The sequence below is a fragment of the Nothobranchius furzeri genome, unplaced genomic scaffold (assembly GCF_043380555.1).
Source record: "Nothobranchius furzeri strain GRZ-AD unplaced genomic scaffold, NfurGRZ-RIMD1 Scf282, whole genome shotgun sequence".
NCBI classification, from domain to species: Eukaryota; Metazoa; Chordata; class Actinopteri; order Cyprinodontiformes; family Nothobranchiidae; genus Nothobranchius; species Nothobranchius furzeri.
The window spans coordinates 1-12500 of record NW_027223297.1 but is presented as its reverse complement, the minus strand read 5'-3'; positions in this window follow the sequence as shown (position 1 = coordinate 12500).

The window sequence follows — 12500 nt, the reverse complement described above, 5'->3', positions numbered from 1 at the left end:
ACGGTGGGACTGCCGTGACCCTAAGCTGCTATTGAGGCATCAACCTGGGATGAGCTGGGGTCTGACATCCCCCTGTTGCCATGGAGGTCTAAAGGATGACCATTAGTTGTGGTTCTCGCCCCGGGACTTGGGTCAGAGTACAGCCCAAGTGGAGCACTTGTGTCGGACTAGGGAGGCTGTGCCGTGCCCCCTGGAGGTCTAAAGGATGACCAGTAGTTGTGGTTCTCGCCCCGGGACTTGGGTCAGAGTATAGCCCAAGTGGAGCACTTGTGTCGGCCTAGGGAGGCTCTGCCGTGCCCCATGGAGGTCTAAAGGATGACCATGAGGTCAAAAGGATGACCAGTAGTTGTGGTTCTCGCCCCGGGACTTGGGTCAGAGTATAGCCCAAGTGGAGCACTTGTGTCGGACTAGGGAGGCTGTGCCGTGCCCCCTGGAGGTCTAAAGGATGACCAGTAGTTGTGGTTCTCGCCCCGGGACTTGGGTCAGAGTATAGCCCAAGTGGAGCACTTGGGTCGGACTAGGGAGGCTGTGTCGTGCCCCCTGGAGGTCTAAAGGATGACCAGTAGTTGTGGTTCTCGCCCCGGGACTTGGGTCAGAGAATAGCCCAAGTGGAGCACTTGTGTCGGACTAGGGAGGCTGTGCCGTGCCCCCTGGAGGTCTAAAGGATGACCAGTAGTTGTGGTTCTCGCCCCGGGACTTGGGTCAGAGTATAGCCCAAGTGGAGCACTTGTGTCGGACTAGGGAGGCTGTGCCGTGCCCCCTGGAGGTCTAAAGGATGACCAGTAGTTGTGGTTCTCGCCCCGGGTCGTGGGTCCGAGTATAGCCCAAGTGGAGCACTTGTGTCGGACTAGGGAGGCTGTGCCGTGCCCCCTGGAGGTCTAAAGGATGACCAGTAGTTGTGGTTCTCGCCCCGGGACTTGGGTCAGAGTATAGCCCAAGTGGAGCACTTGTGTCGGACTAGGGAGGCTGTGCCGTGCCCCCTGGAGGTCTAAAGGATGACCAGTAGTTGTGGTTCTCGCCCCGGGACTTGGGTCAGAGTTTAGCCCAAGTGGAGCACTTGTGTCGGTCTAGGGAGGCTGTGCCGGGCCCCCTGGAGGTCTAAAGGATGACCATTAGTTGTGGTTCTCGCCCCGGGACTTGGGTCAGAGTATAGCCCAAGTGGAGCACTTGTGTCGGCCTAGGGAGGCTGTGCCGGGCCCCACTGGAGGTCTAAAGGATGACCATTAGTTGTGGTTCTCGCCCCGGGACTTGGGTCAGAGTATAGCCCAAGTGGAGCACTTGTGTCGGACTAGGGAGGCTGTGCCGGGCCCCCTGGAGGTCTAAAGGATGACCAGTAGTTGTGGTTCTCGCCCCGGGACTTGGGTCCGAGTATAGCCCAAGTGGAGCACTTGTGTCGGACTAGGGAGGCTGTGCCGTGCCCCCTGGAGGTCTAAAGGATGACCAGTAGTTGTGGTTCTCACCCCGGGTCGTGGGTCCGAGTATAGCCCAAGTGGAGCACTTGTGTCGGACTAGGGAGGCTGTGCCGTGCCCCCTGGAGGTCTAAAGGATGACCAGTAGTTGTGGTTCTCACCCCGGGTCGTGGGTCCGAGTCTGGCCCGAGTAGAGCACTTTGGTCGGCTACCGGGGGGTGTGCCGTGCCCCCTGGAGGTCTAAAGGATGACCAGTAGTTGTGGTTCTCGCCCCGGGACTTGGGTCCGAGTATAGCCCAAGTGGAGCACTTGTGTCGGACTAGGGAGGCTGTGCCGTGCCCCCTGGAGGTCTAAAGGATGACCAGTAGTTGTGGTTCTCACCCCGGGTCGTGGGTCCGAGTATAGCCCAAGTGGAGCACTTGTGTCAGACTAGGGAGGCTGTGCCGTGCCCCCTGGAGGTCTAAAGGATGACCAGTAGTTGTGGTTCTCACCCCGGGTCGTGGGTCCGAGTCTGGCCCGAGTAGAGCACTTTGGTCGGCTACCGGGGGGTGTGCCGTGCCCCCTGGAGGTCTAAAGGATGACCAGTAGTTGTGGTTCTCGCCCCGGGACTTGGGTCAGAGAATAGCCCAAGTGGAGCACTTGTGTCGGACTAGGGAGGCTGTGCCGTGCCCCCTGGAGGTCTAAAGGATGACCAGTAGTTGTGGTTCTCGCCCCGGGACTTGGGTCAGAGTATAGCCCAAGTGGAGCACTTGTGTCGGACTAGGGAGGCTGTGCCGTGCCCCCTGGAGGTCTAAAGGATGACCAGTAGTTGTGGTTCTCGCCCCGGGTCGTGGGTCCGAGTATAGCCCAAGTGGAGCACTTGTGTCGGACTAGGGAGGCTGTGCCGTGCCCCCTGGAGGTCTAAAGGATGACCAGTAGTTGTGGTTCTCGCCCCGGGACTTGGGTCAGAGTATAGCCCAAGTGGAGCACTTGTGTCGGACTAGGGAGGCTGTGCCGTGCCCCCTGGAGGTCTAAAGGATGACCAGTAGTTGTGGTTCTCGCCCCGGGACTTGGGTCAGAGTTTAGCCCAAGTGGAGCACTTGTGTCGGTCTAGGGAGGCTGTGCCGGGCCCCCTGGAGGTCTAAAGGATGACCATTAGTTGTGGTTCTCGCCCCGGGACTTGGGTCAGAGTATAGCCCAAGTGGAGCACTTGTGTCGGCCTAGGGAGGCTGTGCCGGGCCCCACTGGAGGTCTAAAGGATGACCATTAGTTGTGGTTCTCGCCCCGGGACTTGGGTCAGAGTATAGCCCAAGTGGAGCACTTGGGTCGGACTAGGGAGGCTGTGTCGTGCCCCCTGGAGGTCTAAAGGATGACCAGTAGTTGTGGTTCTCGCCCCGGGACTTGGGTCAGAGAATAGCCCAAGTGGAGCACTTGTGTCGGACTAGGGAGGCTGTGCCGTGCCCCCTGGAGGTCTAAAGGATGACCAGTAGTTGTGGTTCTCGCCCCGGGACTTGGGTCAGAGTATAGCCCAAGTGGAGCACTTGTGTCGGACTAGGGAGGCTGTGCCGTGCCCCCTGGAGGTCTAAAGGATGACCAGTAGTTGTGGTTCTCGCCCCGGGTCGTGGGTCCGAGTATAGCCCAAGTGGAGCACTTGTGTCGGACTAGGGAGGCTGTGCCGTGCCCCCTGGAGGTCTAAAGGATGACCAGTAGTTGTGGTTCTCGCCCCGGGACTTGGGTCAGAGTATAGCCCAAGTGGAGCACTTGTGTCGGACTAGGGAGGCTGTGCCGTGCCCCCTGGAGGTCTAAAGGATGACCAGTAGTTGTGGTTCTCGCCCCGGGACTTGGGTCAGAGTTTAGCCCAAGTGGAGCACTTGTGTCGGTCTAGGGAGGCTGTGCCGGGCCCCCTGGAGGTCTAAAGGATGACCATTAGTTGTGGTTCTCGCCCCGGGACTTGGGTCAGAGTATAGCCCAAGTGGAGCACTTGTGTCGGCCTAGGGAGGCTGTGCCGGGCCCCACTGGAGGTCTAAAGGATGACCATTAGTTGTGGTTCTCGCCCCGGGACTTGGGTCAGAGTATAGCCCAAGTGGAGCACTTGTGTCGGACTAGGGAGGCTGTGCCGGGCCCCCTGGAGGTCTAAAGGATGACCAGTAGTTGTGGTTCTCGCCCCGGGACTTGGGTCCGAGTATAGCCCAAGTGGAGCACTTGTGTCGGACTAGGGAGGCTGTGCCGTGCCCCCTGGAGGTCTAAAGGATGACCAGTAGTTGTGGTTCTCACCCCGGGTCGTGGGTCCGAGTATAGCCCAAGTGGAGCACTTGTGTCGGACTAGGGAGGCTGTGCCGTGCCCCCTGGAGGTCTAAAGGATGACCAGTAGTTGTGGTTCTCACCCCGGGTCGTGGGTCCGAGTCTGGCCCGAGTAGAGCACTTTGGTCGGCTACCGGGGGGTGTGCCGTGCCCCCTGGAGGTCTAAAGGATGACCAGTAGTTGTGGTTCTCGCCCCGGGACTTGGGTCCGAGTATAGCCCAAGTGGAGCACTTGTGTCGGACTAGGGAGGCTGTGCCGTGCCCCCTGGAGGTCTAAAGGATGACCAGTAGTTGTGGTTCTCACCCCGGGTCGTGGGTCCGAGTATAGCCCAAGTGGAGCACTTGTGTCAGACTAGGGAGGCTGTGCCGTGCCCCCTGGAGGTCTAAAGGATGACCAGTAGTTGTGGTTCTCACCCCGGGTCGTGGGTCCGAGTCTGGCCCGAGTAGAGCACTTTGGTCGGCTACCGGGGGGTGTGCCGTGCCCCCTGGAGGTCTAAAGGATGACCAGTAGTTGTGGTTCTCGCCCCGGGACTTGGGTCAGAGTATAGCCCAAGTGGAGCACTTGTGTCGGACTAGGGAGGCTGTGCCGTGCCCCCCGGAGGTCTAAAGGATGACCATGAGGTCAAAAGGATGACCAGTAGTTGTGGTTCTCGCCCCGGGACTTGGGTCAGAGTATAGCCCAAGTGGAGCACTTGTGTCGGCCTAGGGAGGCTGTGCCGTGCCCCCTGGAGGTCTAAAGGATGACCAGTAGTTGTGGTTCTCGCCCCGGGACTTGGGTCAGAGTATAGCCCAAGTGGAGCACTTGTGTCGGACTAGGGAGGCTGTGCCGGGCCCCCTGGAGGTCTAAAGGATGACCAGTAGTTGTGGTTCTCGCCCCGGGCCGTGGGTCTGAGTATGGCCCAAGTGGGGCACTTGCGTCGGACTGGGGAGGCTCTGCCGCGCCCCCTGGAGGTCAAAAGGATGACCAGTAGTTGTGGTTCTCACCCCGGGTCGTGGGTCCGAGTCTGGCCCGAGTAGATCACTTTGGTCGGCTACCGGGGGGTGTGCCGTGCCCCCTGGAGCCATGGGAGTGAGCTCCAGCAGACTGGTATTTTTTGGAGAACCAGGCCCACACTCCTCAGACTTTGTGCCCAGGGACAGGCCACCAAAATCGGCCGCGGCTCGTGCACTTTGCCCCTGCGTTTCTCCCAGAACCAGAGCCGGAAAAATCCCAAAATTGATGCCCAGAGATAGTCGACTCTGCCTGGAATAGATTGCCACCCAAACCCGCCAACTCACGCTGGTTTTCCGATGGCCTCACCTACTAACCCGAGCATGGTCATCGCTCGCACCTTCCAAAACCTCCAGGGGCGCAGGCACTTTTCATTTACTGGCCATAAGGCCGACCGCCTTAAGCGTTAAGCGATAAGCGAAAGGCTTAGTTTGGACTTAGTTTTTGGAGCGACGAGGTCGCCGTTTTGTCAATTCTGAACCGATTTTCACGCGGTTTTCGACTGCCTGCGCCTGGGGAGCCGCCCAGAAGCCCCAGGCAGTGTTCTGGGTGGACTTCCGGACCGGTCCGGACCCGGTACCGGCCGGGGGAACCGCACCACGCCTCTCGGGCGTTTCTACACCGATTTTCGCGGGGTTTTCGACTGCATAGACGGGGCCACCTGCTGCAGGGCCCGAGGGAGGGCCTGCCTGAGCTGGGTCCGACGCAGGGCCCGGTTCCTGGAGCCCGCTGGGGGGGGGGGGGGGGGGGGGGGTTCTCTAAGGCTCACGGCGGGCTGCTGAGGGGCCGGATCGGATGCAGACAGGCGCTCCTCTGCCCAGGTCTTTGCTCCCCTGCCCCACTAGGAATGGAAGACACACTGCCAACAGCTTCTGGAGGGTGATGGGCCCTGCTGCAGACCAGGTCCGACCCAGGTTTCAGCTATCCCACCCCGCAGGGACTTAAAGACACACTGCCATCAGCTTCTGGAGGCTGCTGAGCTCTACTATAGAGCAGGTCCGACCCAGGTTTCAGCTCCTGCAGCCCACTAGGACTTAAACACACACTGCCATCAGCGTCTGGATGGTGATGGGCCCTGCTGCAGACCAGGTCCGACCCAGGTATCAGCTCCTGCACCCCGCAGGGAATTGAAGACACACTGCCATCAGCTTCTGGAGGCTGCTGAGCTCTGCTATAGACCAGGTCCGACCCAGGTTTCAGCTCCTGCACCCCGCAGGGAACTAAACACACACTGCCATCTGCAACTGGAGGCTGCTGAGCCCTGCTGCAGACCAGGTCCGACCCAGGTTATGGCTCTCCCACCCCCCTGGGACTTAAACACACACAGCCATCAGCTTCTGGATGGTGATGGGCCCTGCTGCAGACCAGGTCCGACCCAGGTTTCTGCTCCTCAACCCCGCAGGGAATTAAAGACACACTGCCATCAGCTTCTGGAGGCTGCTGAGCTCCGCTGCAGGCCAGGTCCGACCCAGGTTACAGCTCTCCCACCCCGCAGGGAATTAAAGACACACTGCCATCAGCTTCTCGATGCTGCTGAGGCCTGCTATAGACCAGGTCCGACCCAGGTTTCTGCTCCTGCACCCCGCATGGACTTAAACCCACACTGCCATCGGATTCTGGAGGCTGCTGAGCCCTGATGCAGACCAGGTCCGACCCAAGTTTCAGCTCTCCCACCCCGCAGGGGATCAAACACACACTGCCATCAGCTGCTGGAGGCTGCTGAGCTCTGCTATAGACCAGGTCCGACCCAGGTTTCAGCTCTCCCACCAGGCAGGGACTTAAACACACACTGCCATCAGCTGCTGGAGGCTGCTGAGCTCTGCCATAGACCAGGTCCGACCCAGGTTTCAGCTCCTGCACCCCGCAGGGACTTAAACACACGCAGCCATCAGCTGCTGGAGGCTGCTGAGCTCTGCTATAGACCAGGTCCGACCCAGGTTTCAGCTCTCACACCAGGCAGGGACTTAAACACACACTGCCGTCAGCTTCTGGAGGCTGCTGAGCCCTGCTGCAGACCAGGTCCGACCCAGGTCTCAGCTCTCCCACCCCGCAGGGACTTAAACACACACTGATATCAGCTTCTGGAGGCTGCTGAGCTCTTCTATAGACCAGGTGCGACCCAGGTTTCTGCTCCTCCACCCCGCAGGGAACTAAACACACACTGCCATCAGCTTCTGGAGGCTGCTGAGCTCTGTTACAGACCAGGTCCGACCCAGGTTTCAGCTCTCCCACCAGGCAGGGTCTTAAAGACACACCGCCATCAGCGTCTGGAGGCTGCGGAGCTCTACTATAGACCAGGTCCGACCCAGGTTTCAGCTCCTCCACCCCGCCATAAGCTGCTGGAGGCTGGCTTCCGCTCCTCCACCCCGCCATCAGCTGCTGGGGGCTGGCTGGCTGCTGGAGGCTGGCTGCTGCTGCTGCTGCTCCTCCACCACGCCATCAGCAGCTGGAGGCTGCTGAGCTCTGCTATAGACCAGGTCCGACCCAGGTTTCAGCTCTCCCACCAGGCAGGGACTTAAACACACACTGCCATCAGCAACTGGAGGCTGCTGAGCTCTGCTGCAGACCAGGTCCGACCCAGCTTTCAGCTCCTGCACCCCGCAGGGACTTAAACACACACTGCCACCAGCTTCTGGAGGGTGATGGGCCCTGCTGTGGACCAGGTCCGACCCGGATATCAGCTCTCCCACCAGGCAGGGACTTAAACACACACTGCAATCAGCTGCTGGAGGCTGCTGAGCTCTTCTATAGACCAGGTCCGACCCAGGTTTCAGCTCTCCTACCAGGCAGGGACTTAAACACACACTGCCATCAGCTTCTGGAGGCTGCCGAGCCCTGCTGCAGACCATGTCCGACCCAGGTTTCAGCTCTCCCACCAGGCAGGGACTTAGAGGCACGCTGCCATCAGCTTCTGGAGGCTGCTGAGCTCTGCCATAGACCAGGTCCGACCCAGGTTTCAGCTCCTGCACCCCGCAGGGACTTAAACACACGCAGCCATCAGCTGCTGGAGGCTGCTGAGCTCTGCTATAGACCAGGTCCGACCCACGTTTCAGCTCTCCCACCAGGCAGGGACTTAGAGGCACGCTGCCATCAGCTTCTGGAGGCTGCTGAGCTCTGCCATAGACCAGGTCCGACCCAGGTTTCAGCTCCTGCACCCCGCAGGGACTTAAACACACGCAGCCATCAGCTGCTGGAGGCTGCTGAGCTCTGCTATAGACCAGGTCCGACCCAGGTTTCAGCTCTCACACCAGGCAGGGACTTAAACACACACTGCCATCAGCTGCTGGAGGCTGCTGAGCTCTGCTATAGACCAGGTCCGACCCAGGTTTCTGCTCCTCCACCCCGCAGGGAATTAAAGACACACTGCCATCAGCTTCTGGATGGTGATGGGCCCTGCTGCAGACCAAGTCCGACCCGGGTTACAGCTCTCCCACCAGGCAGGGAATTAAACACACACTGCCATCAGCTTCTGCTGGCTGCTGAGCTCTGCTGCAGACCAGGTCCGACCCAGGTTTCAGCTCCTGCACCCCGCAGGGAACTAAACACACACTGCCATCACCTTCTGCTGGCTGCTGAGCCCTGCTGCAGACCAGGTCCGACCCAGGTTTCAGCTCCTGCACCCCGCAGTGGATTAAAGACACACTGCCATCAGGTTCTGGAGGCTGCTGAGCTCTGCTGCAGACCAGGTCCGACCCAGGTTATGGCTCTCCCACCCCGCAGGGACTTAAACACACACCGCCGTCAGCTTCTGGATGGTGATGGGCCCTGCTGCAGACCAGGTCCGACCCACGTTTCAGCTCTCCCACCCCGCAGGGGATGAAACACACACTGCCATCAGCTTCTGGAGGCTGCTGAGCTCTGCTAAAGACCAGGTCCGACCCAGCTTTCAGCTCTCCCACCAGGCAGGGAGTTAAAGACACACTGTCATCGGCTTCTGGAGGGTGCTGAGCCCTGCTGCACACCAAGTCTGACCCAGGTTTCAGCTCATCCACCCCGCAGGGACCTAAACACACACTGCCATCAGCTTCTGAGTGGTAATGGGCCCTGCTGCAGACCAGGTCCGACCCAGGTTTCAGCTCCTCCACCCCGCCATCACCAGCTGGAGGCTGGCTGCTGCTCCTGCACCCTGCCATCAGCTGCTGGAGGCTTCTGTTCCTCCACCCCGCCATCAGCAGCTGGAGGCTGGCTGCTGGAGGCTGGCTGCTGCTCCTCCACCCCGCCATCAGCTGCTGGAGGCTGGCTGCTGCTCCTGCACCCCGCCATCAGCTGCTGGAGGCTGGCTGCTGGAGGCTGGCTGCAGCTCCTCCACCCCACCATCAGCTGCTGGACGCTGGCTGCAGCTCCTGCACCCCGCCATCAGCTGCTGGAGGCTGGCTTCTGCTCCTCCACCCCGCCATCAGCTGATGGAGGCTGCCTGCTTCTCCACCCCGCCATCACTAGCTGGAGGCTGGCTGCTGGAGGCTGGCTGCAGCTCCTCCACCCCGCCATCAGCTGCTGGAGGCTGGCTGCTGCTCCTGCACCCCGCCATCAGCTGCTGGAGGCTGGCTGCTGCTCCTCCACCCAACCATCAGCTGCTGGACGCTGGCTGCAGCTCCTCCACCCCACCATCAGCTGCTGGACGCTGGCTGCAGCTCCTCCACCCCGCCATCAGCTGCTGGAGGCTGCCTGCAGCTCCTGCACCCCGCCATCAGCTGCTGGAGGCTGCCTGCAGCTCCTGCACCCCGCCATCACCAGCTGGAGGCTGGCTTCTGCTCCTACACCCCGCCATCAGCTGATGGAGGCTGCCTGCTTCTCCACCCCGCCATCACTAGCTGGAGGCTGGCTGCTGGAGGCTGGCTGCAGCTCCTCCACCCCACCATCAGCTGCTGGACGCTGGCTGCAGCTCCTGCACCCCGCCATCAGCTGCTGGAGGCTGCCTGCAGCTCCTGCACCCCGCCATCACCAGCTGGAGGCTGGCTTCTGCTCCTCCACCCCGCCATCAGCTGATGGAGGCTGCCTGCTTCTCCACCCCGCCATCACTAGCTGGAGGCTGGCTGCTGGAGGCTGGCTGCAGCTCCTCCACCCCGCCATCAGCTGCTGGAGGCTGGCTGCTGCTCCTCCACCCAACCATCAGCTGCTGGACGCTGGCTGCAGCTCCTCCACCCCACCATCAGCTGCTGGACGCTGGCTGCAGCTCCTCCACCCCACCATCAGCTGCTGGACGCTGGCTGCAGCTCCTCCACCCCGCCATCACCAGCTGGAGGCTGCCTGCTGCTCCTCCACCCCGCCATCAGCTGATGGACGCTGGCTGCAGCTCCTCCACCCCGCCATCTGCTGCTGGAGGCTGGCTGGCCGCTGGAGGCTGGCTGCTGCTCCCACACACCGCCATCAGCTGCTGGAGGCTGGCTGGCTGCTGGAGGCTGGCTGCTGCTGCTCCTCCTCCCCGCCATCACCAGCTGGAGGCTGGCTGCTGCTCCTACACCCCGCCATCAGCTGATGGAGGCTGCCTGCTCCTCCGCCCCGCCATCACCAGCTGGAGGCTGGCTGCTGGAGGCTGGCTGCAGCTCCTTCACCCCGCCATCACCAGCTGGAGGCTGGCTTCTGCTCCTGCACCCCGCCATCAGCTGCTGGAGGCTGGCTTCTGCTCCTCCACCCCGCCACCAGCTGCTGGAGGCTGGCTGCTGCTCCTGCACCCCGCCATCAGCTGCTGGAGGCTTCTGTTCCTCCACCCCGCCATCAGCAGCTGGAGGCTGGCTGCTGGAGGCTGGCTGCTGCTCCTCCACCCCGCCATCAGCTGATGGACGCTGGCTGCAGCTCCTCCACCCCGCCATCACCAGCTGGAGGCTGCCTGCTGCTCCTCCACCCCGCCATCAGCTGCTGGAGGCTGGCTGCTGCTCCTGCACCCTGCCATCAGCTGCTGGAGGCTGGCTGCTGCTCCTCCACCCCACCATGACCTGCTGGAGGCTGGCTGCAGCTCCTCCACCCCGCCATCAGCTGCTGGAGGCTGGCTGCAGCTCCTCCACCCCACCATCAGCCGTTGGAGGCTGGCTGCTGCTCCTCCACCCTGACATCACCAGCTGGAGGCTTCTGTTCCTCCACCCCACCATCAGCAGCTGGAGGCTGGCTGCTTGAGGCTGGCTGCTGCTCCCCCACCCCGCCATCACCTGCTGGAGGCTTCTGCTCCTCCACACCGCCACCAGCTGCCTGTGGTGAACCGCTGACGACCAGCCCAGGCCCACGTCTCACCTCTCCCTGCCCGCCCTGGATGCACAACCACCCACCAAGGCTCAAGCTTCCCCCTGCCCGCTGCACGTCCAGCCGGCCTCTGCCCTGTCCCCTCTCTCACCTGCATCACATCCAGGCTCATCAGGCATCCCCATGCCCGCAGCCTTCTCCCACCCACACTCAACACCACCGAACACAGGATCAGGCTCCACCATCCCCGAAGACTTCTCCCACCCTCACTCAACACCATCACACCCAGCATCAGGCTCCCCCAGCCCCGCAGCCTTCTCCCACCCACACTCAACACCATCGCACCCAGGATCAGGCTCCCCCATCCCCGCAGCCTTCTCCCACCCACACAGCCTCTCCAACGCCATCCACACCTCCAGGACACCCACCCTCAGCATCACCACCACCCACCCCACAACACGCTCACCCTCACCCGGCTGACACCTGGGACAGACCCGGGGAATGGGCCATGGAGGAACCAGGCTCACCTCTCGAACCCTGCGGCCCACTATTAAGCACCCTCCCCTGGGTTAAAGACCCTAGTCCACGCCGGCTGGACCTCCAGCAGCCTGGTCATCCAAATCCAATTTCGTACGTCTGGTCATCCTAAGTAACACTTAGAAAAATATTTTCGCACACTGGTAATCCAAATTAACACTTAGAAAATTTCCAGCTTCTGTGTGCTGACACTTAGAAAAAGTTCAACACTTAGAAATTATTTTCGCACACTGGTAATCCTAAGTAACACTTAGAAAATTTCCAGCTCCTGCGTGCTGACACTTAGAAAAAGTTCAACACTTAGAAAAAGTTCAACACTTAGAAAATTTCCAGCTCCTGCGTGCTGACACTTAGAAAAAGTTCAACACTTAGAAAATTTTCAGCTCCTGCGTGCTGACACTTAGAAAAAGTTCAACACTTAGAAAATTTCCAGCTCCTGCGTGCTGACACTTAGAAAAAGTTCAACACTTAGAAAATTTCTGACACCTCGGCTTCAGGCAGTGGCTCATCCCTCTGCATTGATCCGGACTTGGGACCGGCCCCGGAGGTCCGGGGGTTGCATTGCTGGGCCACCGAGTTCCACCCACCTCCGCGACTGGTCTTCCCGTTTGGTGGATGCGGAGGAGGGTGGGAGGTACGGGGGCTAGGACCCCGACAAAAACTTGGATCGAGGGCTGACTTTCAATGGATCGCAGCGAGGTAGCTGCTCTGCCACGCACGAAACCCTGACCCAGAATCAGGTCGTCTGCAAGTCATTTAGCACCACGTTCTCCACAAACGTGCAGTGCGCAATTGGAGAGGGGCAGCCATCATTCGGCCGCACCCCAGCCCAGTCACGAACGGCTCTCCGCACCGGCCCGAGGGCCAGCTATCCGGGACCAACCGAAGATTCGCGGCGCTACGGTATCATTACGTCTAGGCGGGATTCTGACTTAGAGGCGTTCAGTCATAATCCCACAGATGGTAGCTTCGCCCCATTGGCTCCTCAGCCAAGCACATACACCAAATGTCTGAACCTGCGGTTCCTCTCGTACTGAGCAGGATTACTATTGCAACAACACATCATCAGTAGGGTAAAACTAACCTGTCTCACGACGGTCTAAACCCAGC